This window comes from Macaca nemestrina, chromosome 9 (genome assembly GCF_043159975.1).
Source record: "Macaca nemestrina isolate mMacNem1 chromosome 9, mMacNem.hap1, whole genome shotgun sequence".
NCBI lineage: Eukaryota > Metazoa > Chordata > Mammalia > Primates > Cercopithecidae > Macaca > Macaca nemestrina.
Genome location: NC_092133.1, coordinates 94,393,671 through 94,420,659, shown reverse-complemented (window position 1 = coordinate 94,420,659; position 26,989 = coordinate 94,393,671). Strand labels below are relative to the sequence as shown.

The 26,989-nt window shown below is 40.5% G+C and overlaps 2 long non-coding RNA genes across 3 annotated transcripts; one reads left to right on the top strand and one right to left on the bottom strand.

Moving 5' to 3' along the window:
- Positions 1 to 146: 146 nt before the first annotated feature.
- On the top strand, positions 147 to 13,145 carry LOC139356345 (uncharacterized). Of its 2 annotated transcripts, none has more exons than XR_011608093.1 (4): positions 147 to 253; positions 828 to 856; positions 11,764 to 11,858; positions 13,043 to 13,145. It is a non-coding gene; the product is annotated as an uncharacterized lncRNA (long non-coding RNA). The 2 variants fall into 2 exon arrangements; XR_011608092.1 differs by lacking the exon at positions 13,043 to 13,145 and adding an exon at positions 12,482 to 12,611.
- On the bottom strand, positions 11,857 to 26,953 carry LOC139356344 (uncharacterized). Its single transcript, XR_011608091.1, has 4 exons — positions 26,803 to 26,953; positions 23,632 to 23,819; positions 21,664 to 21,854; positions 11,857 to 18,978 (listed from the first exon to the last, which is right to left on the bottom strand). It is a non-coding gene; the product is annotated as an uncharacterized lncRNA (long non-coding RNA).
- Between the last annotated feature and the right edge of the window lie 36 nt (positions 26,954 to 26,989).

Below are 26,989 nucleotides of genomic sequence, written 5' to 3'. Positions count from 1 at the left end.
GGCCCAGGTGGGAGCCCAAGCTTGTGGCTCACAATGCCCCACCCCACACTTCACAATGCCCGCCCTGACAGCTCACAATGCCCCACTCTGGCTGCCCCACTTCCCCCACAGCTCAGAATGCCCCTGCCTGGGCTGCCCCACCCTGTGGCTTATGCTGCTGCTACTCTCCTGGCCCCTTGTGCAGTGCCAGTGGGACTAAGGTTTTCATTCATCACCAGCCTCCTGATCTTTTCAGTCCTAAGAAAAGCACAAGGTGGTTCCTTATTTGAAGCCATCTTCCTCTGAGTTCTATACAAACCCTCAGTTAGTAGAGTGGGTCCCATTAGCAACCAAGTTGAGCAACTTTTATTTGCTCACTGAATGTAGATACACCTGAATTGTTGACTGCTTTTGTAACTAAATACTCCTCTCCTGTCTTCCAATGAGTGATCGTTTTTGTCTGCAACTTGACCACAGCAGTCCCTGGGCCCTAGCTCTACTCTCAATAAAGAGTTATGGCTGTGTGTCTTGAATGACACCTTAGGACCCATCCTGCCTCCATCTCTTTCTCCATAAAATAGAAACTTAACTTGTTCCTCCAAGTTCTGAAATGCTGAAACTTACCAACTCCCTTTTCTCCCATTCCATGGCAAGGACTTTCAGATTTTCTCTCTTTTACTAACAAAGCATTAAGGATGATTTTGTCATACAAAATAGAGAGCCATAAAGTGGGGTACCACAGTCCTAATTCAATAAAGATGAATACTCAACATCTGGCAATCAGTATGTGCCTGACAGTGTTCTAACTGTGCTATGCTCATTTAACCCTAAACAATCTCATTTTACAGGTTTTACAGAAGACACTGAAATGGAAAAGGTAAGTTATCTCCCCAAGGTCACACGACTGCTCAGGCTGGGGCCACAGTTTAATCCCAGGTAGTATGAATTCCCCAGTTACTCAAGCATGATTATCAGAAACTGTATTGGTTCATTTTCACATTGCTATGAAGAAGTACCTTAGGTTGAGTAATTTATAAAGAAGCTTAATGGACTCATGTTCTACATGGCTGGGGAGGCCTCAGGAAACTTACAATCACAGTGGAAAAGGAAGCAGGCACTTCTTACATGGCGGCAGGCCAGAGGGTGTGAGCTTGTGAAGGAGCAACTGTCAAACACGTATAAAACCATCAGATCTCATGAGAACTCACTCACTATCATGAGAACAGCATGGGGGAAACTGTCCCCATGATCCAGTTATCTCCCACCAGGTCCCTCCCTCAACACGTGGGGATTATGGGATTACAATTCAAGATGAGATTTGGGTGGGGACATGCCCAAACCATATCAGAAAGTAAAGGTGGAAGTCAAGCTTGGAGGGAAAGTGACACTGTAGATTAGTACATTTTTAAAAGAAAAACATTTTTTTATATGGATTTTAAAATACCTCCCCTTCATTCAACATTGATTAAGTCCCTTCTACATGCCAGTCACTGTATGTGTGAAACAGTCCTAACTCTTTTTTTTTTAGACGGAGTCTTGCTTCGTCACCAAGGCTGGAGTGCAGTGGCACGATCTCGGCTCACTGCAAGCTCCGCCTCCCAGGTTCACGCCATTCTCCTGCCTCAGCCTCCCAAGTAGCTGGGACTACAGGCACCTGCCACCATGCCTGGCTACTTTTTCTATTTTTAGTAGACACGAGGTTTCACCATGTTAGCCAGAATGATCTTGATCTCCTGACCTCGTGATCTGCCCGCCTCAGCCTCCCAAAGTGCTGGGATTACAGGCGTGAGCCACCGCACCCGGCCAAAACAGTCCTAACTCTTAATGAATGTAAGCAGATACAAAAAGGCTTAAGGAGTTCAGTTTTCTGAGACCACACTGCTGGACAGGGTATAAATCTGGGATACAGATTCACCTCTATTTGACCCCAAATTTGATGCTGGGATGGTTTCAAGTTTATTCTGAAAATTCAAGTCATTGAACCACACAAAGTTGTAGAGTCTCTGTCAGGTGTGTGTATAGTGGTCTGTATTATAAGGAAGGACTGCAGGAAGTAACAAGACCAATTAAGAGATTTTATCTAAAAGAAGAGTAATGATAAAGGCAGTGGCAGTAACAGAAGTGGAAGAAAATGTTTTCTGATCATTTGGGAGATGGAATAGGAAGTGCTTGGTCATGAGATGTGAAAGAAGAGGGGAAGTAGAGGGAAAACACAGCTGCTCAGACTCTGCTGGAAAAGACTGGGTACATAGTGGTGCCTTCCTCCTGGCAGAGAATGCAGGAAAAGAAATAGGTAAGGAGGAAAAGGTATTTTTTACTCTCAGTGTCACATAAAATGGAATTCTATGGTCAAAAGTTGAATGTAAATCTCTGTAGGCTAAGTCAATTTGTGACATCCCAACATATGTTTTCAAAAAAAACCACACATACTAAATCAAACCATTAAGAGTAACTGGGGAAATTTCCTAAAATTTGCATGCTAATAATATCACCATTTTTCATTTATTACTTTCATGGAGGAATTCTGAATCTATGGTTATGGCAAATGAGGCATCTTGTATAAAATAAAGCTAACACATGAAACAAAACATTTAAAATTCTATTGTCCTCAGAGAATAGAGAATGCAACTGAAGCCATGGACATGGAAGTGACTGCCTTGAGAAGTGGTGTATAGTAAGAAGAATTGGGAAGAAAAAACCCTGGAGAATAGGGTGATTTCCACGGCATTAAGTGAAGCTTGCAAAAGTGAGCACTGGGAGTCAAGAGACCTGCATATAAATCAGGAATGACTGCCTCCATAAGTCATTAGAAAAGAGATGATGTCTGCTTTTCATTTCTATAACAGCAGCACCTAACACAGTGTGTGGTCAATAAGTACTCAATATGCATTATCTCAATGCACAGAGTCAAATATATTGCCAGGAGGGCAGGAAAGCTACAAATCAGCTATGATAATTTAGTGATTGGGCTTGTGTGCATGTGAGTGAGCTGGATGTCAGGCAGTGGGTAAAGTATTGAAGTGCAGGTGAGAAAACAATGACACAAACTGAGGGCTTCTCTTCCCAAGTATTTGGCTGAGAAGAGAGATGTAGGTAGTAGTTAAAGGGTAAATATGGTAAAGAAAGCCTTTTATACCAAGATTCAACAAAAAGGGTGAGTATACTTCTGTGTTAAATGGAAAGAGCCAACAGAGAAAATACAGTTTTGAGTTTAGAAGAAAAGGAAGAACGAATGCAGAAGGGCCCCCAAAAGACACAAATGCAAGCAATCCAGATCAGGGGCAGATTAGCTTTGGACTTACACAAAAGCAAGAAGGGAGAAAGGACCATGTCACTCAAGAGATATTTCTGGTAGAGCAAAGGTTTAGGAAGAGATCTTTTGATGACCTTTATTTGAACAGACTTTTCAAAAACCTACTGTGGGAAAAACGACACTATGTATAGAAAAGTCTACACTTCTTGATACACCTAACAACAACAACAGAACAGCTTGTTACACTAAACAAAACCCAAATAATGTCTTCCATAAAAGTGGGTAACTGGAAAAGCAATTCGAGCATAAATCAAGGAGTTCAATTACCAGTAAGTGTATCAAAAGAGTGAAACATGGGTTTAATTTTTCCCACAAAGAGTTACAAGAAATAACAACAACTTTCAGCGAAGAGGAAAAAATAATTAAGAAGAAAATTATACGCAATTCCAAAATGTGTGAATATTCATAAACTCTAACATAAGTTAACTACAAAAAGGACCAGAAGAATCATCATCATAGGAAGCAATCGGTAATTTCAAAAATCAGGAAAGAAGGGATGATTCATATGTAATTTAATTTTGTTGAAAATATTTAAGTTCGAGGACAAAAATAGGTGATACACTGAAATGCAGAAATCATGGTGGAAAAAAAAAAAGAGTTCAAGAAAGTTCAGTTTCAGTAACCAATATCTAGTAAAACCCTCAGGATCTAGTGGCTACAATCTGCATTAATAGTGTCTGAAATATCATTAGATACCATTTTGGATAATTCTTACAGACTTGAGATGATGTCTATTTAAAGCTACAATATAGTGCCTGCACTTAACAACAGACACACTCAAAAACAGGTATCCATGACTTTACTTTTACCTTTTATTTTTTTGAGACAGTCTCACTCTGTCCCCTAGGCAGAGTGCAGTGGCACAATCTTGGCTCACTGCAACGTCTGCCTCCCAGGTTGAAGCGATTCTCTTGCCCTCAGCCTCCTAAGTAGCTGGAATTACAGGCGCACATCACCATGCCCGGCTAATTTTTGTATTTTTAGTAGAGATGGGGTTTCACCATGTTGGTCAGGCTGGTCTCAAACCCCTGACCTCATGATCTGCCCGCCTCAGACTCCCAAAATGCTGGGATTACAGGCGTAAGCCATCGCACTCAGCCCACAGATATCCATGACTTTAAAAATGGAAGAATTTTAAACTCTCTAAACAGGAAAATATTGGGAAACATTGTTACGAAAATAGATTTTAAAACATTTTGATTGAAGGCAATATTGAAGTCCATTAAGAAAAATCCTATCCTACCATGACACTGGCAAGTCTGAGAAAGCAAAGAGAAATAAGTTAGAGTACTGTGATTTGAGTTAATCAGGAGTTTGATTCTGTGAAATGAGCAGAGACCTTGTTTATTTATGGCTCCAAAGTCAACTAATTAATTCATCCATTCATTCAATACCCATTTAGTACCTGAGCCCTTAGCAAACATGCCACACACTGTAAGTTTTGGGGATATTGCTTGGACCAACATAAACAAGGTTCTTATTCTTGTGAAAGTTATCTTCTAGTAAGGGAGTTAACAGACTGTGTTGCCCATCACCCCTGCCTGCTTTACCTAGGATGACTACTGATCTCCAGCTATTGGATCTTCATTCCAGACAATACGGTAGAGGGACAAAAGAAGGAGGAAGGCTTTTTAGAAGGTACTCATAGCACAGTGCTTACAAATTATTGACTTAAAACTTAGTCACACGACCATACCTAGCTGCAGGGGAGGTTCAAAAGACATAATCATATGGCTAGGGTAACGAATACAGAAGAAACAATTGGATATGGAAAGGAAACTAACATGCTATTCCACAATCTCTAAAGAAAGATTAGGGGGGGCGGAGCAAGATGGCCGAATAGGAACAGCTCCAGTCTCCAACTCCCAGCGCGAGCGACACAGAAGACCGGTGATTTCTGCATTTTCAACTGAGGTACTGGGTTCATCTCACTGGGGAGTGCCGGAGGATCAGTGCTGGTCAGCTGCTGCAGCCCGACCAGCGAGAGCTGAAGCAGGGCGAGGCATTGCCTCACCTGGGAAGCGCAAGGGGGAAGGGAATCCCTTTTCCTAGCCAGGGGAACTGAGACACACAACACCTGGAAAATCGGGTAACTCCCACCCCAATACTGCGCTTTAAGCAAACAGGCACACCAGGAGATCATATCCCACGCCTGGCCGGGAGGGTCCCACACCCACGGAGCCTCCCTCATTGCTAGCACAGCAGTCTGTGATCTACCGGCAAGGCAGCAGCGAGGCTGGGGGAGGGGCGCCCGCCATTGCCGAGGCTTAAGTAGGTAAACATAGCCGCTGGGAAGCTCGAACTGGGTGGAGCTCACAGCAGCTCAAGGAAACCTGCCTATCTCTGTAGACTCCACCTCTGGGGACACGGCACAACTATACAACAACAAAAGCAGCAGAAAACTCTGCAGACGCAAACGACTCTGTCTGACAGCTTTGAAGAGAGCAGTGGATCTCCCAACACGGAGGTTGAGATCTGAGAAGGGACAGACTCCCTGCTCAAGTGGGTCCCTGACCCCTGAGCAGCCTAACTGGGAGACATCCCCCACTAGGGGCAGTCTGATACCCCACACCTCACAGGGTGGAGTACACCCCTGAGAGGAAGCTTCCAAAGCAAGAATCAGACAGGTACACTCGCTGTTCAGAAATATTCTATCTTCTGCAGCCTCTGCTGCTGATACCCAGGCAAACAGGGTCTGGAGTGGACCTCAAGCAATCTCCAACAGACCTACAGCTGAGGGTCCTGACTGTTAGAAGGAAAACTATCAAACAGGAAGGACACCTACACCAAAACCCCATCAGTACATCACCATCATCAAAGACCAGAGGCAGATAAAACCACAAAGATGGGGAAAAAGCAGGGCAGAAAAGCTGGAAATTCAAAAAATAAGAGCGCATCTCCCCCGGCAAAGGAGCGCAGCTCATCGCCAGCAACGGATCAAAGCTGGACGGAGAATGACTTTGACGAGATGAGAGAAGAAGGCTTCAGTCCATCAAATTTCTCAGAGCTAAAGGAGGAATTACGTACCCAGCGCAAAGGAACTAAAAATCTTGAAAAAAAAGTGGAAGAATTGATGGCTAGAGTAATTAATGCAGAGAAGGTCCTAAATGAAATGAAAGAGATGAAAACCATGACACGAGAAATACGTGACAAATGCACAAGCTTCAGTAACCGACTCGATCAACTGGAAGAAAGAGTATCAGCGATTGAGGATCAAATGAATGAAATGAAGCGAGAAGAGAAACCAAAAGAAAAAAGAAGAAAAAGAAATGAACAAAGCCTGCAAGAAGTATGGGATTATGTAAAAAGACCAAATCTACGTCTGATTGGGGTGCCTGAAAGTGAGGGGGAAAATGGAACCAAGTTGGAAAACACTCTTCAGGATATCATCCAGGAGAACTTCCCCAACCTAGTAGGGCAGGCCAACATTCAAATCCAGGAAATACAGAGAACGCCACAAAGATACTCCTCGAGAAGAGCAACTCCAAGACACATAATTGCCAGATTCACCAAAGTTGAAATGAAGGAAAAAATCTTAAGGGCAGCCAGAGAGAAAGGTCGGGTTACCCACAAAGGGAAGCCCATCAGACTAACAGCAGATCTCTCGGCAGAAACTCTACAAGCCAGAAGAGAGTGGGGGCCAATATTCAACATTCTTAAAGAAAAGAATTTTAAACCCAGAATTTCATATCCAGCCAAACTAAGTTTCATAAATGAAGGAGAAATAAAATCCTTTACAGATAAGCAAATGCTTAGAGATTTTGTCACCACTAGGCCTGCCTTACAAGAGATCCTGAAGGAAGCACTAAACATGGAAAGGAACAACCGGTACCAGCCATTGCAAAAACATGCCAAAATGTAAAGACCATCGAGGCTAGGAAGAAACTGCATCAACTAACGAGCAAAATAACCAGTTAATATCATAATGGCAGGATCAAGTTCACACATAACAATCTTAACCTTAAATGTAAATGGACTAAATGCTCCAATTAAAAGACACAGACTGGCAAACTGGATAAAGAGTCAAGACCCATCAGTCTGCTGTATTCAGGAGACCCATCTCACACGCAGAGACATACATAGGCTCAAAATAAAGGGATGGAGGAAGATTTACCAAGCAAATGGAGAACAAAAAAAAGCGGGGGTTGCAATACTAGTCTCTGATAAAACAGACTTTAAACCATCAAAGATCAAAAGAGACAAAGAAGGCCATTACATAATGGTAAAGGGATCAATTCAACAGGAAGAGCTAACTATCCTAAATATATATGCACCCAATACAGGAGCACCCAGATTCATAAAGCAAGTCCTTAGAGACTTACAAAGAGACTTAGACTCCCATACAATAATAATGGGAGACTTCAACACTCCACTGTCAATATTAGACAGATCAACGAGACAGAAAGTTAACAAGGATATCCAGGAATTGAACTCATCTCTGCAGCAAGCAGACCTAATAGACATCTACAGAACTCTCCACCCCAAATCAACAGAATATACATTCTTCTCAGCACCACATCGTACTTACTCCAAAATTGACCACGTAATTGGAAGTAAAGCACTCCTCAGCAAATGTACAAGAACAGAAATTATAACAAACTGTCTCTCAGACCACAGTGCAATCAAACTAGAACTCAGGACTAAGAAACTCAATCAAAACTGCTCAACTACATGGAAACTGAACAACCTGCTCCTGAATGACTACTGGGTACATAACGAAATGAAGGCAGAAATAAAGATGTTCTTTGAAACCAATGAGAACAAAGATACAACATACCAGAATCTCTGGGACACATTTAAAGCAGTGTGTAGAGGGAAATTTATAGCACTAAATGCCCACAAGAGAAAGCAGGAAAGATCTAAAATTGACACTCTAACATCACAATTAAAAGAGTTAGAGAAGCAAGAGCAAACACATTCGAAAGCTAGCAGAAGGCAAGAAATAACTAAGATCAGAGCAGAACTGAAGGAGATAGAGACACAAAAAACTCTCCAAAAAATCAATGAATCTAGGAGTTGGTTTTTTGAAAAGATCAACAAAATTGACAGACCACTAGCCAGACTAATAAAGAAGAAAAGAGAGAAGAATCAAATCGACGCAATTAACAATGATAAAGGGGATATCACCACCGACCCCACAGAAATACAAACTACCATCAGAGAATACTATAAACACCTCTACGCAAACAAACTGGAAAATCTAGAAGAAATGGATAATTTCCTGGACACTTACACTCTTCCAAGACTAAACCAGGAAGAAGTTGAATCCCTGAATAGACCAATAGTAGGCTCTGAAATTGAGGCAATAATTAATAGCCTACCAACCAAAAAAAGTCCAGGACCAGATGGATTCACAGCTGAATTCTACCAGAGGTACAAGGAGGAGTTGGTACCATTCCTTCTGAAACTATTCCAATCAATAGAAAAAGAGGGAATCCTCCCTAACTCATTTTATGAGGCCAACATCATTCTGATACCAAAGCCTGGCAGAGACACAACAAAAAAAGAGAATTTTAGACCAATATCCCTGATGAACATCGATGCAAAAATCCTCAATAAAATACTGGCAAACCGGGTTCAGCAACACATCAAAAAGCTTATCCACCATGATCAAGTGGGCTTCATCCCTGGGATGCAAGGCTGGTTCAACATTCGCAAATCAATAAACATAATCCAGCATATAAACAGAACCAAAGACAAGAACCACATGATTATCTCAATAGATGCAGAAAAGGCTTTTGACAAAATTCAACAGCCCTTCATGCTAAAAACGCTCAATAAATTCGGTATTGATGGAACGTACCTCAAAATAATAAGAGCTATCTATGACAAACCCACAGCCAATATCATACTGAATGGGCAAAAACTGGAAAAATTCCCTTTGAAAACTGGCACAAGACAGGGATGCCCTCTCTCACCACTCCTATTCAACATAGTGTTGGAAGTTCTGGCTAGGGCAATTAGGCAAGAGAAAGAAATCAAGGGTATTCAGTTAGGAAAAGAAGAAGTCAAATTGTCCCTGTTTGCGGATGACATGATTGTATATTTAGAAAACCCCATTGTCTCAGCCCAAAATCTCCTTAAGCTGATAAGCAATTTCAGCAAAGTCTCAGGATACAAAATTAATGTGCAAAAATCACAAGCATTCTTATACACCAGTAACAGACAAACAGAGAGCCAAATCAGGAATGAACTTCCATTCACAATTGCTTCAAAGAGAATCAAATACCTAGGAATCCAACTTACAAGGGATGTAAAGGACCTCTTCAAGGAGAACTACAAACCACTGCTCAGTGAAATCAAAGAGGACACAAACAAATGGAAGAACATACCATGCTCATGGATAGGAAGAATCAATATCGTGAAAATGGCCATACTGCCCAAGGTTATTTATAGATTCAATGCCATCCCCATCAAGCTACCAACGAGTTTCTTCAGAGAATTGGAAAAAACTGCTTTAAAGTTCATATGGAACCAAAAAAGAGCCCGCATCTCCAAGACAATCCTAAGTCAAAAGAACAAAGCTGGAGGCATCACGCTACCTGACTTCAAACTATACTACAAAGCTACAGTAACCAAAACAGCATGGTACTGGTACCAAAACAGAGATATAGACCAATGGAACAGAACAGAGTCCTCAGAAATAATACCACACATCTACAGCCATCTGATCTTTGACAAACCTGAGAGAAACAAGAAATGGGGAAAGGATTCCCTATTTAATAAATGGTGCTGGGAAAATTGGCTAGCCGTAAGTAGAAAGCTGAAACTGGATCCTTTCCTTACTCCTTATACGAAAATTAATTCAAGATGGATTAGAGACTTAAATGTTAGACCTAATACCATAAAAATCCTAGAGGAAAACCTAGGTAGTACCATTCAGGACATAGGCATGGGCAAAGACTTCATGTCTAAAACACCAAAAGCAACGGCAGCAAAAGCCAAAATTGACAAATGGGATCTCATTAAACTAAAGAGCTTCTGCACAGCAAAAGAAACTACCATCAGAGTGAACAGGCAACCTACAGAATGGGAGAACATTTTTGCAATCTACTCATCTGACAAAGGGCTAATATCCAGAACCTACAAAGAACTCAAACAAATTTACAAGAAAAAAACAAACAACCCCATCAAAAAGTGGGCAAAGGATATGAACAGACATTTCTCAAAAGAAGACATTCATACAGCCAACAGACACTTGAAAAAATGCTCATCATCACTGGCCATCAGAGAAATGCAAATCAAAACCACAATGAGATACCATCTCACACCAGTTAGAATGGCGATCATTAAAAAGTCAGGAAACAACAGGTGCTGGAGAGGATGTGGAGAAATAGGAACACTTTTACACTGTTGGTGGGATTGTAAACTAGTTCAACCATTATGGAAAACAGTATGGCGATTCCTCAAGGATCTAGAACTAGATGTACCATATGACCCAGCCATCCCATTACTGGGTATATACCCAAAGGATTATAAATTATGCTGCTATAAAGACACATCCACACGTATGTTTATTGCGGCACTATTCACAATAGCAAAGACTTGGAATCAACCCAAATGTCCATCAGTGACAGATTGGATTAAGAAAATGTGGCACATATACACCATGGAATACTATGCAGCCATCAAAAAGGATGAGTTTGTGTCCTTTGTAGGGACATGGATGCAGCTGGAAACCATCATTCTTAGCAAACTATCACAAGAACAGAAAACCAAACACCGCATGTTCTCACTCATAGGTGGGAACTGAACAATGAGATCACTTGGACTCAGGAAGGGGAACATCACACACTGGGGCCTATCATGGGGAGGGGGGAGGGGGGAGGGATTGCATTGGGAGTTATACCTGATGTAAATGACGAGTTGATGTGTGCAGCACACCAACAAGGCACAAGTATACATATGTAACAAACCTGCACGTTATGCACATGTACCCTACAACTTAAAGTATAATAATAATAAATAAATTAAAAAAAAAAGAAAAAAAAAAAAATGTAGCTAGTCTTCACTGAAATGTGTTATAAATGCAAAATACATACCAAATTTCAAAGAGTTAAAAAATAAACTGTAAAATATCTCATTAATAATTTCATTGATTGCTGAAATATTTTATATATATTTAGTTAAATAAAATATATTAAAATTTTTAAAAAAAAAAAAAAAAGAAAGATTAGGGAAGTTTCGGCTTAAAGCAAGGATAGTCACAATAAAATTTTACAACCCTTTGCAAGCATATATGAAAACATACAAAAAAGGTTGTAATGATCTTTTCTTAAGCTGAGAGGGCAGAAAAAATGAGAAAAATTAAATTATAAAATGAAACTTTGGTTTAGAGGTAAGAAACATTTTGCAACAGTCAAGAGATCAAGGTTGTACAGTATATTATGTGAATGCTGTGACTCTGGTTTCATCTTAGATATCATAACCTGACATTTTGTAAAAGTGGTTTGTCATGAAAATTTTTTCAGGTGCCCTATAAAGTCCTGTCACATCAGAAGTGAATAATAATCTTCCATATTCATGAGATATCTTAATGGCATCGTCTACAGTCTTCCACTTTTAGGTAAACCTGGGAATCACGTGTGGGTATTGTCTCATCCAACTTCTGTTACCTATCCCCATCATAAGTCATGAAGGTCTTGGATATTTTGTGCTCTAGCAATTAATTCATCATGAATCCTGGAGTTATTTGCTATTCCAGTCATTTGTCCTACTTCACTTCCCATAAGCATAATGAATTTACCACCATAAACTCCTAGACCATATGGAATTTGTACATGTGATTTGACTTCGTGAGCAAAAATTCTATGGATATCTTGAAATTCTTGCCTAGTATAAAACTTATTTTCAGTAGAGATTATATTTCTGCACTCAGGCAGCTATGAAACTTTCACTGTTATTGCTGGTCAGGATTTCCAGAGGTCATGATAACCTCCTAGGTTCTCTGGAAGAGGGACATATTCTTTCGGATGACATTGTAATATTTTGTTCGCTAAAATATTTTATCTATCTAAATCGATAGTTTCTAATGTCTTGAGTAACAAGACTAACAAGACTAGTACTTTTTATTTTTCTTAGCTCTGTGAGTTAATGTGACCAATGCCTGAGGTTAAGTAGTCAGGCCAGTATTACACTGGTCTTTGCCAGAACTTTTTGTCTAATACATTTCTCTATTGTTTTCTACAGGTCACAGGATGTTAATACGGGTTCTAGCATGCAATTTTTAAAAACGTTTTGTGAATGACTGGCAACATGGTCATTTAATTTTCAAATATAATTTGCAAGTAAAATGTGTAGGACTCCAATAAGGCACAATGACCTAGATCCTGAGTGTGATCCCATCAGAAGCAGCAAATACTGAGTTGAACAAGCTCACTAATGTCTGCTTACACCAGTCACTTTTGAATGCTCAATGGCAGGCAGGGGGAATGACCTGTGGTTGGCAGATGTCCACTCAGTATGACCCTGGACTGGACATATAGTTACCTTGAGTCAGGCCAGCCATGTGTTGTTGGACTATTCCTTGGAGATACACTCATTAGTGACTGTTAAAGAACCTGAGTCATTAGGTGCCTGTAGACTATGCCCATTGAGATTTGCATTAGGTGCAAGCTGCCTGGTTGTGCTGACACGGACTGATGCTGTGAGGTTTCACAATGACATGGCAGACAATTACATATGCTCAGATTTACCATGTACCAAGAGTTATTCATACAATCAATTAGGCAATTATCATTCTACACACAGGCAGTAATAAAGGGAGTAAATAAACCACAACGATGACTCCGCAGACAAATGTACCTCCAGAAGAGTCCAGTGGGTCCAGAAGCCCTTTAGATACTGGTCAGAGGCTCCTTTTGGGCAGAGATCACAGCAGCAGCCACCAGGTATGCAGAAGTCCTTAGAGTTCTCATGGACAAAGCTTTTGAAGGCATCTTGGGCAAGACCTTGTATTTGCTGGTCTTATGATCCTCTGCAGATGGGTCCATTCTCATTTTCTCAGCCACCTTTCACTTCCTGTTAGTTCATTTCAGGTCTCTTATGATCCCAGGCAGCAGTAGTTGTTATTACCTCAGTTCATTCATGCATGTTTATCTCTTTGGGTATGAGGGGACATCTTCACTGTGGACATAATTCTACTGGAGATGAGTGACTTTATTTTAAGACATTGGGATCACAAATTATTATCACATATCATCAGGGCAGACAATAGCTACCACCTGGGGCTGAAAGCAGATAACTCCATTTATTCTAGAAACATTCTGTCTTGATTATGGCGCCAGTTACTGTGAGGGACTTCCTTTTCTCCACCTATTTTTTACAAGGTTTGAGTCTGAACTGCTAATATTCTACTGATTTACGGATGAAGGGACTGACTGCACCATTCCAGTCTGTCACAGCACTTGCATCAATACTTCCACTTTAAGAGTTTTCCACCTTGTCCAGAACTACAGTCCATTAATCCCCTAATTTTTCTCTCTTAAGAGAATAAACGATACATCTCATGCACATACCCCTCTTCTCCCAAATACCAAATACACAAAAATCCAATCTCTCTCCCACCTAAGCAATTTTAGATAATCTCTTTCTCATAACTAAGCCCCCTGACTCGATGCTCGTCCTTTCTCTGGCAAAATCTCATCCCTGGATGAGCACCACTTTGCGTTGGCTCAATGACACCACTCAGCTGAATCAGAAAAATATCAAAAAGTGGTCAGAGGTACATCATAAATTCAAATAACTTACACAACAAATTGGCCCTGAATATTTCTAAAAATCAATAAAAGTTTTGTTTCTCCAATGACATCATTTCTTCAGAAACTCAACATGTATAACCAATCTTTTCTATGTTCTTCTAACTTTTATTCAACTTCTTTCACCTGATATCTTGCCAAATCATTCAAGGAGAAAATATATCCCGTTAGGCAAGAGCCGATCATCTTCCCATCACCTAAGAAAATAATATGCACAGGATGCGCTCATCCCACCTTTCTCTGCCTCATCATGTCAGAAAAAGTACCCCTCCTTTGCTCACAAATCTGAGATAAAAAATTTAGATGGCCTGTAATTCCAGCACTTGGGGAGACCAATGCAGGCAGACTATTTCAGCCCATGATTTTAAAAACAAGCCTAAGCAACTTAGAGAAACCCATCTCTAAAACAAATACAAACAAATAAGTAGCTGAGCATGGTCATGTGGTGGCACATGCCTGTAGTCCCAGCCACTCAGGGTGGGGAGCACTGAGGTGGGAGGATCACCTGAGCCTAGAAGGTTGAGGCTGTAGTGAACTGTGATCACACCACTGCACTCCAGCTGGGGCAACAGTTATTTTTAAAAGGATCTTCTCTGTTAAAAATGATCAAATAAACAGATGGCTATGAGGCTGAGGTGGCTCCAGTACACTCAGTTCTTCCTTCAACAAACCAAAACTTGACTCAGTATAAATAATGAAAGGAAACTTAAGTTTAACCCATCAGAAACCAACAACTAGCAACTAACTAGAGACTTTCCACTGTAATGTTCCAAATGAGGCCATTGCTCCATTTTACCCAATCAAGTATTTTCTTTTCTTCCACATTCACCATATAAGGGTCTTCCCCCACCTTCCCTAAGCCTCTCTGTGGGAGCTCTGGGGTGCTTGCAGTCTCGGGCTGCTTTATAAATTTCTGAATCCTCAAATACACTTCGTAATGTTTCAAAGTGCCTAACTGTATCTTTTAACAGCTCTTATGGTTGCGTCATTGTTTCTGGATTTTCAAGCTCTACCTCCTTCGTGGGATTGATTCTCAGTATGTGAACACATTCTCCTTTACCATCGTAAAGGCTCTCCTAATGTGGGCAATTTTTTACAAAACTATACGTACTCTTACTATGTGATCCAGCAGTTGCACTCTCTAAGTCTTTATCCAATGACCAGAAAGCTTATGTCCACACGAAAACCTGCACACAGATGTTTATAGCATCTTAACATATTAAAATAGCTGCCAAAACTTAGGAGGAACCAAGATGTCCTTAAGTAGCTTAATGATAAATACAAATGTGGTATATTTAGAAAATGAAATATTAATCACCTCTGAAAAGAAATGAGCTATAACTAACTGCGTATTACATACTAAATGCATATTACTAACTGAAAGAAGCCAACCTGGAAAGTTATCTACTCTATGATTGCAAGTATATAACATTCAGAAAAATGCAAAACTATGCAGAGTGAAAACATTTGTGGTTTCCAGTGGTTAGGAAAAGAAAGGATAAATAAATGGAGCACAAGATTATTACAGTAGTGAAAATATACTGCACGATATCATAACAGCTATAATACATTCATCATATATTTCATTCTCGTTATACATTTTCCAAACCCTTAGAATGTGTGCCACCAAGAGTATCGCTCTGGGTGATGATGTGTCAGTGTAAGTTCACTGACTATAATAAATATTCTACTCTGGTGTAAGAGGTTGTTTGTGGAGTGACCCGAAAGTGTACAGGAATTGAGGGTATATGGCAATGCTGGACTCTGCACTCCATATTGCTGTACACTCAGATCTACTCTAAAATAATAATGAATCTTTAAAAATCTATTACTATCATGTAGCCCTTTTAAAGTCTCCAACTGGTCTGAGCGCATTCTATTAAGTCTCAGAAAACACTCGTTAGTAACTAGCTCTAACCCAACTGGCAAGAAGAGGCAGAAAAGACCCAGGGCAGGGGAGTATATTGCACATGCATACACCAGGAAACTGGAGGAAGCTTGGAGGCCCTTGAGCCTGGTCCTGAGCCCATTGAAACTGGAGTTATAGGCACAGATGCCTGGGCACTAATCTGAATTTGCCAACATCCAAGGCCATATGAACACAAATGCGCAGAGTCTCCTCTGCAATCTGTAGCTAAGGATGTTAGGCCATGATTGGACTAGGATGGGAGATGAACTGAGGACAACAGATTCTGTAGACTTTTGTTGCCTCTTCCCAGCCCCAAGCATTTCACTCTTTCCTCTTGCCACAGGCAGCAGGGGGGCTTCCTATGAACATCATCCCCACAGCCTATAGTTGTGTCACCTTCAGTCTCTTATACCCTCCTACGGCACAGTCAGTCAGGACATCCAGCCTTGCAAACTCAAGGGTCCACACATGGCCAAGATAATGGGGTGAGCAGAACCCTCACCTTTGATCTGCAGACAAATACCCCCTACCTTCTGGGCCTCTACCAGCAATTGGAGGCCCTGGAAATTTCCAGACACACACCAGTGTTCTGAACTGCAGGCTGCTGTCCCATCCTATGGCAGAGTAGACCTTTTCTTCTCCAGAATTACCGTTATCCAGTTGAATGAAATGTCTTTTTAACATAGAAACAGGGCACAGAAACTAGTGTTCCTTGGCCCTGAAACCCATCACACTGTCTGCAGGTATACACCTGTCCTTAGCAAATACCACAGATTTGAGGATTCAGTCCCTGGAGTGTGGTCATTGGCTCTGCTTTCAGAAAACATCAAGGTACCTTTGGCAAGTCTGCAGACTTCATGAAGAAAAACAAAAACGTAAACAAAACCAAGTGATGAACACGCACACACACACACACACACACACCCCGCAAAGTGACTAACAGGATGTCCCTCCAGGACATTTGCAGAGAGGGGAGAAGAAAACATCCCAGGGCCCTTTCACAGCTACTTCCTTGAGCCCCTTTTCTGACAGTGCTGTCTAGACCTGTCTCAGCCCAAGCACCGCCACCCTGATATGCAGGAGCTGGCTTCCTGACCTGAAATTCAACATCAAGAAATGATCTCTTGGCCAGGCGTGGTGGCTCATGCCTATAATCCCAGCACTTTGGGAGGCTGAGGCAGGTGAATTGCCTGAGGTCAGGAGTTTGAGACCAGCCTGACTGACATGGTGAAACCTCATCTCAACTAAAAATTTAAAAAACTAGCAGGACGTGGTGGTGTGCCCCTGTAATCTCAGCTACTTGGGAGGCTGAGGCAGGAGAATCACTTGAACCTGGGACGCAGAGGTTGTAGTGAGCGGAGACTGGGCCATTGCTCTCTAGCCTAGGCAACAAGAGCAAAATTCCATCTAAAAAAAAAAAAAAAAAAAAGAAAAGAAAAGAAAGGATCTCTTCTACTTAACATTAACAGGAATGTCCTCAAGCAGTGTCCTCATTGGCAGGGGCGGAGTGGGGGAGTTTCTTAAAAAGTGAGGTCTCTGCCCACCATCTAGAGAACCTGGAAATTTCCACCAATGCCACAAAAACAAAATCACTGGATAGTGCTCCAGTGTATGGCAGATTAGACCATCTCTCCATTAGATCTGAGTTTCTATTCCATTGAATGAAATGGCTTTTCTATTACAGGGTTAGGATAAGGGATCAAAAGGGTCTTACAACTGAACTCCAGCATACAGTCTGCACAGACACTAGGCTTGTGCAAATATGACACAGTGAGGCCCCAGGACCCTTGAGTCAGCTGAATGCATTGAATTTCAGGAAACAGTGAGATACATTCAGCAAAACAGTGGGCTTCATGCTGAAAGAAATCAAGCCAAGAACACACACATCACTCTGACATACACACAAAAGACACACACATACACACATGTAAACACATATTCAGATACCCTAGTGGCCAATAGGTCCTTTCACCAGGAACCTGCAGACAGGAGAGGAGAAAGCCTCCCAGGGGACCATCACTGTACTTTCTGGAGCCCCTTATCACATAGCTAGCCCCGGGACAGCACTGTTTTATCCCAGTCCAGCCCAAACTGCCATCACCCTCTGATGTGGAAGCTGGCCTCCTCTCCAGAACCTCTCTGTCAGACAAATTTCTCTTCTTTTTAAAATGGTTAGAGAGAACCTTCAGACAGTGTTCCGTTCAGGGTGGTTGGAGAGGGGGACTTCCTAGGAAGTCAGGCAGGGCAGAGCTGAAGCCCTCTGGGTTAGCTGTGGGCTTCTGATATAAAGGCATGTAAGACTGCACAGGTCAGGGGGGTAGTGAAGGGATGGACTGGGGTGTGCTGAAGAACTCCAGTTGGGAGTGTTCTATTACTATAACAGAATTCCTGAACCTAGGTAACATATAGAGAACAGAAATTTATTCTCTCAGTTCTGCAAGCTGGGAAGTCCAAAATCAAGAGGCCTCTGGAGCGGACATTCCTACTACATACTCACAGGGAGGCAGGTGAAAGGGAGAGAGGATGGATGTGATGTGCTCACGTGACAGAAGAGTGACAAAAAGTAAACCCAATCCTTCAAGCTCTTTTTATACTTACATAAGACCTAGCTATTTTGTATGTATATAAAAAGTAACATCCCCCTCATCTACTACAGTGTAGTAGATACCACCCACATATGGGAAATGCAGAATAGATAAATAATTTATTCTCTCCTTTATCAGTTTTTCCAAAAAATACATGGCTTTTTTACCTAAACACCTCCATTAGGCTGCAGCTCCCAACACTGCTGTCTTAGGGATTAGAGTTTCAACACATACATTTTGAGGCATACATTAAGACCATAGCAATTGTAAAACCAGAGTATCTGAGCCAGGTCTCAATCAAGATAGAAGTTTATTTTGCCAAGGTTAAGAACATGCCCAGAAGAAATAAACACAGAATCACAGAAACAGTCTGTGGTCTGTGATTTTCTCCAAAGATGATTTTGAAGGCTTCAATATTTAAAAAAGAAAAGTGACCTAGAGAGGAAACAGAAAGTGTGTGGTGATCCTCATGTTGCAAGAGAAAAGGAGCAGGTAGGGAAATAGTCAATTATGTACTGATCCTATGCTCAATAAATCAGCACTTGATTAGATAAGATGAACAGGGTAGCTACCTGTGGAAATGCTTAAACTCCTATCTGCAACTGCTTACAAAGCCAAGGAAAGGCAGCTTCTTGCATGACTCAGCTTTCAGCTTAATTTTTTTCTTTTGTCATAGTAAATTGGGTCCCCAATTTTTATTGTCCTTTCATACAATGATCAATCCCTAGATCTATTATTTCACCAGGAGTTGCAAAATAGTAATATTCTAATGCTATCATTATATTTTCATTTATTCGCTGAAATACTTACATAAAAAGTGACTTCCCCTTGATCTGTTAGTTATCCAGTGACACCACCCACACAGGAAATGCAGAATAGATGAATTATTCCCTTATCAGCTTTCCAAATAATAAATTGGATAACTGGCAGCCTTTCTCTTGCTTGTAAACTTATTTATTATAATTACAAATCCATGCATTTATTGCTGTTACTATACTAATTGATGTTCCAATTGTCCTGTTTTTGGACAGTAGGAGCATCATGCCATCTCCTAGGCCCTCTAATATACCCTAGTTATGTTTCATAGCATCCTTATTTTATGATATGTCAGGGAGATTGAGAATCATCTCATACATTTTCCATCCAGACCTAAATTCAGGCATTTCTCCAAGAAACTCTGATCTCTTTTTTATAAAAAATTGTTATTTCCAGAATATAGCCTGGATATGAGAAATGTTGCCTTACTAAGTTGGTCTTTGATTCGTGCCTTTTTCTGTGATACATACAGGAGTTCTCCTTCCTTCTGGGTTCTCTCTCTCTTTTTTTTTTTTTGAGAGTTAAAACATATCATGACATGAATCAAGTTAAACTATGCCTCTGAGTTTCAGTTTCCTTTACAGACTATTTATTTTGATGATTACATGAGTTAGCACACAGAAAATGTATAGCAGTTTTTGTGATATACTTCAGGTGATCAGTAAATTCTCAGCACAAAATGTGCAAATGGTGAAGGGGGGAACTCCCATCAGTCCTACCTAACTGGATAGCAAACTCCTTAAAGACAGGATCATAGTTCTAAACCTCTGTGTATCCACCATAACTCCTAGCACAATGCTTTGCATCAATCATGAGCTCAAGAAATTATTACTGATGGCCAATAACCAATACATATGTACTTTCAAACCAAATAACAAGAAGAAAATCTATAAATAGCAACCTGTAAGTATCAAATATTTCTGTGTATTGTCGTAGGTCTGTGAAACCACCACACTGAGATATTGAAAGACATGGACTAAATCCAGTTCTAAAGCAATTTGAAATTTCCACAATATAACTTAAATTCATTAAATTTTCAGATTTCTGAATTCATTCAAGTTCTAAAGTTATCATTCTGGGACAGTTCAATGTCTTTAAGTTTTTAATCTTATCCATTCTAATTTCCTGCTATAAAATCAATAAAGTGTAGGTTGTAAAGAAAAAAAAAAAAACATGAATCCATGATGACTTGTCCTATCCAAATTGAGAACTATAAAGTAGTTGTTTATTACTTTGTAACTTTTATCTGTATCCCCTTTTTTCTATACTAAGAATCCTAGGTCCTCAATGACACCAGGAATGACAGAATTAAAGTATTATTGCTCCTCATCTCCTTCATCCTATAATACCGATCTACAAATTGAAGATGAACAATACCAATAAAAAACAGTTTTAGGGTCCTTGTTTGGCAATTCATGTTTTCCTTAGGATATATTTCCTTTTGGTTGTACAAATTGCAATGCTTTAAAGCGACTTGAAACAGTTACTCTTGGTATGTTTAGAACCCTCAACTAGTGTTTTACGACACACTTATGTTTAGGTATTTTATATTCATTTTTTATTTACTGAATTTTCATCATTTATTAAGATATTATTATGAATAATATTAATACTGGCTGGGTATGGTAGAATGGTTCATTCAGATTGGTTGGGACTTGGGTGCTTACTTCAGCAGCACATATACTAAAATCGGTTAGGACTTGGGCCATACCAGTGTTTAAATATTTTTCTATCCCCCTGCCTTGATGGACCCTGCTCTGCCATGAAAAGTTGACTAAAGTAAGTTTAATTCATTAAAATGTGACTTTAATGTGACTACTTCTCTTGCAAGACATTTGCCAAGGTTCTAAACTGAATTCTGGATAAAAACAGGTAACAAATTCTATTATCTGTTCAAGAAATGAATTCTTTGCATTTGCAGAAGCAAGAATGGATGACAAAACTTTGCATCCTTCAAATGAAGATGAAGTGGCCAGGTGCGGTGGCTCACACCTATAATCCCAACACTTTGGAAGGCCGAGGTGGGCAGATCATCTGAGGTCAGGAGTTCAAGACCAGCCTGCCCAACATGAAGAAACCCCATCTCTACTAAAAAATACCCAAAAAATAGCTAGGCATGGCAGCAGCTGCCTGTAATCCCAGCAACTCAGGAGGCTGTGGCAGGGACAATTGCTTGAACCTGGGAGGCAGAGGTGGCAGTGAGCCGAGATCACACCACTACATTCCAGCCTGGGCAATACAGCAAGACTCCGTCTCAAAAAAAAAAAAAATGAAGTATGCAGAGAAGAAAGAGCTTTTACTTACTTGCATGAAGTACTGAATATGTGACCTCAATTTCACTTGCTGCTTGATCAGACTGAAAGGCTGAGTGAGATATTGTTGGTGCCAAGCTCACTAGCGCTAGTAAATCTCTCTAGGCTCTGGCTATGCATGGAGCTGGCACTGGTGTCATCACCTCCATGATGTAGATCTTGCTCATCAAACACTGCAACCAGCTAGAAATGAAACATAAATGTGCATTTATAAATAAAGACATTTAAATTACTACCAAAAATTTATACTACTTTGACATAAGTCTTACAGTGGGAAAATATCTGAGTGACCCCAAAATGTTAAGTTTTAAGAAGCAAAACCTCGGCTGGGTGTGGTGGCTCATGCCTGTAATCCCAGCACTCTGGGAGGGCGAGGTGGGCAGATCACCTGAGGTCAGAAGTTCGAGACCAGCCTGGCCAACATGGTGAAATCCCGTCTCTACTAAAAATACAAAAATTAGCCGGGTGTGGTGGCACACGCCTGTAGTCCCAGCTACTCGGGGAAGGTGAGGCAGGAGAATTGCTTGAACCTGGGAGGTGGAGGTTGCAGTGAGTGGAGATCGCACCAATGCACTCCAGTCTGGGCAACAGCATGAGACTCTGTCTCAAAAGAAAAGAAAAGAAAAAAGAGAAAACCCTCAAAAAGACAGTGTTTCTGTTAATGTTGATGCTTTACTTTTACATTTCTGAAGTGAATATAGACAAAATCCCATGGCTGAAAAATAATGAAAATGTTTGCTATCACAGCATGCTAAGATGAAAGTAAGTTTAAATATGTTCTAAAATATAGGCTATATTGTTAAGCAGAAAGAAAATTGCAAAATACAGAGTGAGAATGTGTATATAAACATATATATACACACACACACACACACACGTGGTATAGGCTGAACTTCATATAATGAGAAGGGGATATTAAAAATTATACATGTTATCTGCTCATTTGTGCATAAGACATCTAAAAAGGATAAAAGATAATCTAATGAAATGGGAATCTAATAAAAGGAAATCTAATAACATGAGCACGCAGAAAAAGGTGGGGAAGAACATAAGTAGCCTAAGTAATTCTGGAAAACTCTATTTTCATTGTTGAAAGCTAAAGACAAAAAAAATGTCCCACAAATACTATCTTCTAATTAGTAAATTTATTTCTCAACAAGCATACGATTTCACAATTCTCAGTCTACTATATACACGCATACACACACATGCACACACACACACGCACACACCAGGAACAAACAAGTGAACATATCTTGGAAAATAAAAGCCGATTTTCTCACTGTTAGAAGTTACAAAGAAGGAAAAGCTAGAATAAACTTGGTGGTGTTAGAATGGAACCAAAGGCAACAATAAGAACTCACAGTTTTTATAAGTAGGTAGGTAGGTACACAGTCAGATAGGTATAGACAAATGTTAATGCATGTGTGAGTATACCAACACAGAGCTCCTAGCTCTGTTAATGGAGAGATCCTAGAGTAAATGACATTCCAATGCTAATGAGCACACCTAGTGCTCAGATCATGGTTTCCAGTACCATTCTCCAGTTAATGAACCAGGGCTTCCTAGAAATAGGGTTAATTTCAGGGCTGAGGTCAGGGAAGATGCATGATAAGCCTGGAATGCTTTGTGATGCTATAAATAAGGAATAACTCAAAAATGTTGACAGCACATCAAAAGGCAACAGGTGCCAACCTGAAGGGGTTCTCAATGGCCAATGTTGATTGTTGGGAGAAAAGCTGAGGGTTGGAAGAGAAGCTGAGGCAGGGGTTGGAACATGTCCAGGGTCCAGGATCTAAAACCCCTAGTGGCCTTTGGAATGTGTCTAGAATTGCTGACTCCTTGCTTCTAGCACTCCCTTTATCTCAAGCAGCCATATGTTTCAAAGAAAATGCTAAACCATCACAACTGTAGGTCATTCACTTGATACACTGCTTCTTTTCAATCTCCACATCCTCACCACCTGTTTCTTTGTTTGATCACCAATAAATAGGCTCCCAGAACTCGAAGCCTTTGCAGCCTCCACACTAGTGTTGGCCCCATGGTCCCACTTTCTCTCTTGTCTTTTCTCATTCCTTTGACTCCGCCAGACTTCATAGCCCCCACGGGCCTGGTGTTGGGTCTGATCACCCCAACAGTTGACACAACCTGAAAACAAAATAAATAATATTAGCATTGGATCATAATCCAAAGAATGCACAAAACTGCCATGAGTCCATAATAATATAAATAATTGAATAAACAAGTGGTGTAGAAGCAACTGCTGTTTCCTACTAGAGCATTCCAAATAAATACAGAAGGAATGATGGAAAGAAATCATCAGGCAATCTCCACTGTAATAACTGCTGTAGGTAAAAATCTACTCATGGGTCCTAGGATTAAGGGGGGGAGAATATGATATCAAACAGGATATTTGGATATTTCTAAATGTCTCCCCATAGGATACATTTCAGCTAAAAAGGGAAAAATACTTGGCAGCCACCACTGTACCAAGATTAACATCACCAGTAATGGCAACATCACGTACCATTTGATAAAACGCACTGAGAAGTATGTAAAATTACTTCTGTGGCATTCCTGCCACATGAATCATATTTATTTCATAGACTGGACCTCCATTTGGATTTGTCTGATGTTTCCTCATGATTAGATGGAAGGTTACTTCATAACAAAACATTCCACAAACCCAAATGGAAGTGAAGTCTACAAAATATTTACAAAATAAGTATGATTTTTAAAAAGTATCAAGGTCATGAATGCAAAAGAAATAATGAGGAAATTATGCAAACTGGAGGAGCCTGAGGAAAAATGAGAACTACGTGCACTGAGGACAGAAAATGGGTACCGGAGGGAGAATTCAGATGCGCTCTGAAGATTACTTGACTGTACTGACTCAGTATGAGTTTTTCACCTTTAATAACTGTTCTATGATTATGTTAAACATTAACATTAAGGATAGATGAAGGGTATGCAGAAATACTGTTAATATTATTTCAATTTTTCTGAAGTATACAATTATTTCAAATTGAAACATTTTAAAATAAAAATTGATTCTATTTCTTCTTATAACTAATACAGCTCTTAAAATACGAATACACTTACTAAAAATCCCAACAAGAATAAGGTGTAAGGATCAACAATGACTGTCACCTTGGGATGTTCATCCTACAGCCCCATGCCTAGAGCAACTAACCTTAGGATTCTGAGGAAAGAACCATGGCTGAAGCCAAAATCAACCCCTTTTCTGCATCCAATCCAAGGACAGAAATATACATGTACAGAATTCAAATATCACACATAATTACAATCCTCATTTTATAAATAGTTTTGTCACTCGGAACAAATGCTATTTCCATGAATATGTACATTTTACATATCATCAGTCCATTTATGATACAACAAAGAGGGTCGTAGAGACATGTAAACAAACAAGAGTCTCACGACCCTACTGAGGTATAATATAAAATCACCTGATTAAATAATCTGGAAGGAGGGTAAGTGGTATCAAGAAATCAAAACAGGATGAATGGTTGAGCCACTCAAAGTTACAGGGAGCAAACTAAATGAGAAAATAAATCGTTAATAGTTACAAAAACTGGAAATGTGCTTGTATGTGTATGACAATGTATATGACAAATTGTCCATATAATCAACTTGTTTATCTGACATTGGCTGGCATAGATCTCCTGTACTAGTAACACAGACATTCCCCTAGATTAGGAGTCATCCAGCAAACTTTTCCTGAAAATGGCAAAATAGTAAACATGTTTGGATCTGTGGTCCACATCATCTGTTTCATACTCTACTCGACCATTGCAGCATGAGAGCAGCCATAGACAACATATAAACAAGTAAACAGGGTTATGTTTAAACAAAACTTTAAGTATAAAAGCAGTACTGATAGGGTTTTTGCATATGTTACTTTAATTATGACTTTAATTGCTGAAAGTATTTACTGGAAACACCAAGTTGTTAATAAATGTTAGTTATTTTTGTTTGAGAAAATTTCAAGAGATTGAAATTATCAACAGAGGAGTGTGAAAGTCATTGGGCATTAAGCTAAGCCATACAAACTTTATCCTGAAAGCCGTGGGGTGTCCTTGAATGCTCACGAGTTTAATTTCCACTTATTCTGCCTGAGGTTTTAAGGAGCATGAAAAAGGACTAGGAGAGTAAACACTCATAGCTCATTAGTCCAACAATGAAGAAATCACCAGGGCCTAGAGTAATGGAAAGGCAGTGAAGTGAAAAGACAGTCAAAATGTGTAATTTTCCAAATGCAGAACTGAGACATTTAAAAGGACTATATGTGCTGGTTGGGTGCCATTACAAAGGAGGTGGATGAATTTTAGGCATGCAGGTTTGTGGTGCCAGTGGTTGGGCAGGGGACAAGCACACAGGGAAACAAGGAAAAACGAAGATGCATTCAGGTTTAGGGAAAAATATCACATGCTCAGTGTCCAATTCCTGTTAAACGCCTAGAGATGGGAGTTCGTGGTGCAAAGGGAGTTCGAGATTAACTATACACGATTGGGTGATGCTGGCATGCAGGGAGAGTTGAAGCCACGGATTTCATTAAGGACCCCAATCTGAATGTGGACCACACAAGGGAATCAGAACCAAAACGTGAACACAGTCAAGACTGCAGGTTTCTCTTCCCTTCCTCCAAACCCACTTTCAGAAGAATTTGAGAAGAATTGACTAAAGAATGTAAGTAAACTCCAGGAAACAGGGTTCTACAGAAGCTGGGGAAAGGCCAGTACGTGGAAGAGAGAGATCAGTAGTACCTGTTCACTACAAGGAGGCGCCTCCAAATGTCAACGCCTATTTTCAACAAGTGGGACCCAAAGTGATTCACACCAGTGCTCTAAAATACATCTGACCCTTGAACAACGTGGAGATATGGATGTCAACTCCTCACAGTCAAAAATCCGCGTTTAACTCTCGACTCCCCCAAAACATAACTCCTAGCGGCCTGCGGTTGAACGGAAGGAAGTCTTTGTCACTAATAACACAAACAGTTAAGACCTGTTACTCACATTATACACTGAATATGCTGCTCCCAGCTGAGGCCGAGACTCCTGCCCAGGCGCCTCCCTCACAGCCCCCACTCCAGCCTCCCCAGACTCACCCTCGGCGGGGCCACCTTCTCCTCATTTCAGTCTGGGGCCACATTCTCCAGGCCTGTGGGACATGGCAGGAGGCAAAGCCGAAGGCTACGTGGCTACAAAGCCGTCCCCCCGGCGCGCACCCACAGCTTCCGATTCCGGTAGGGGCGCTGGCTCCTGTCCCTCCCCCAGCATCTATACCCTGGTTCT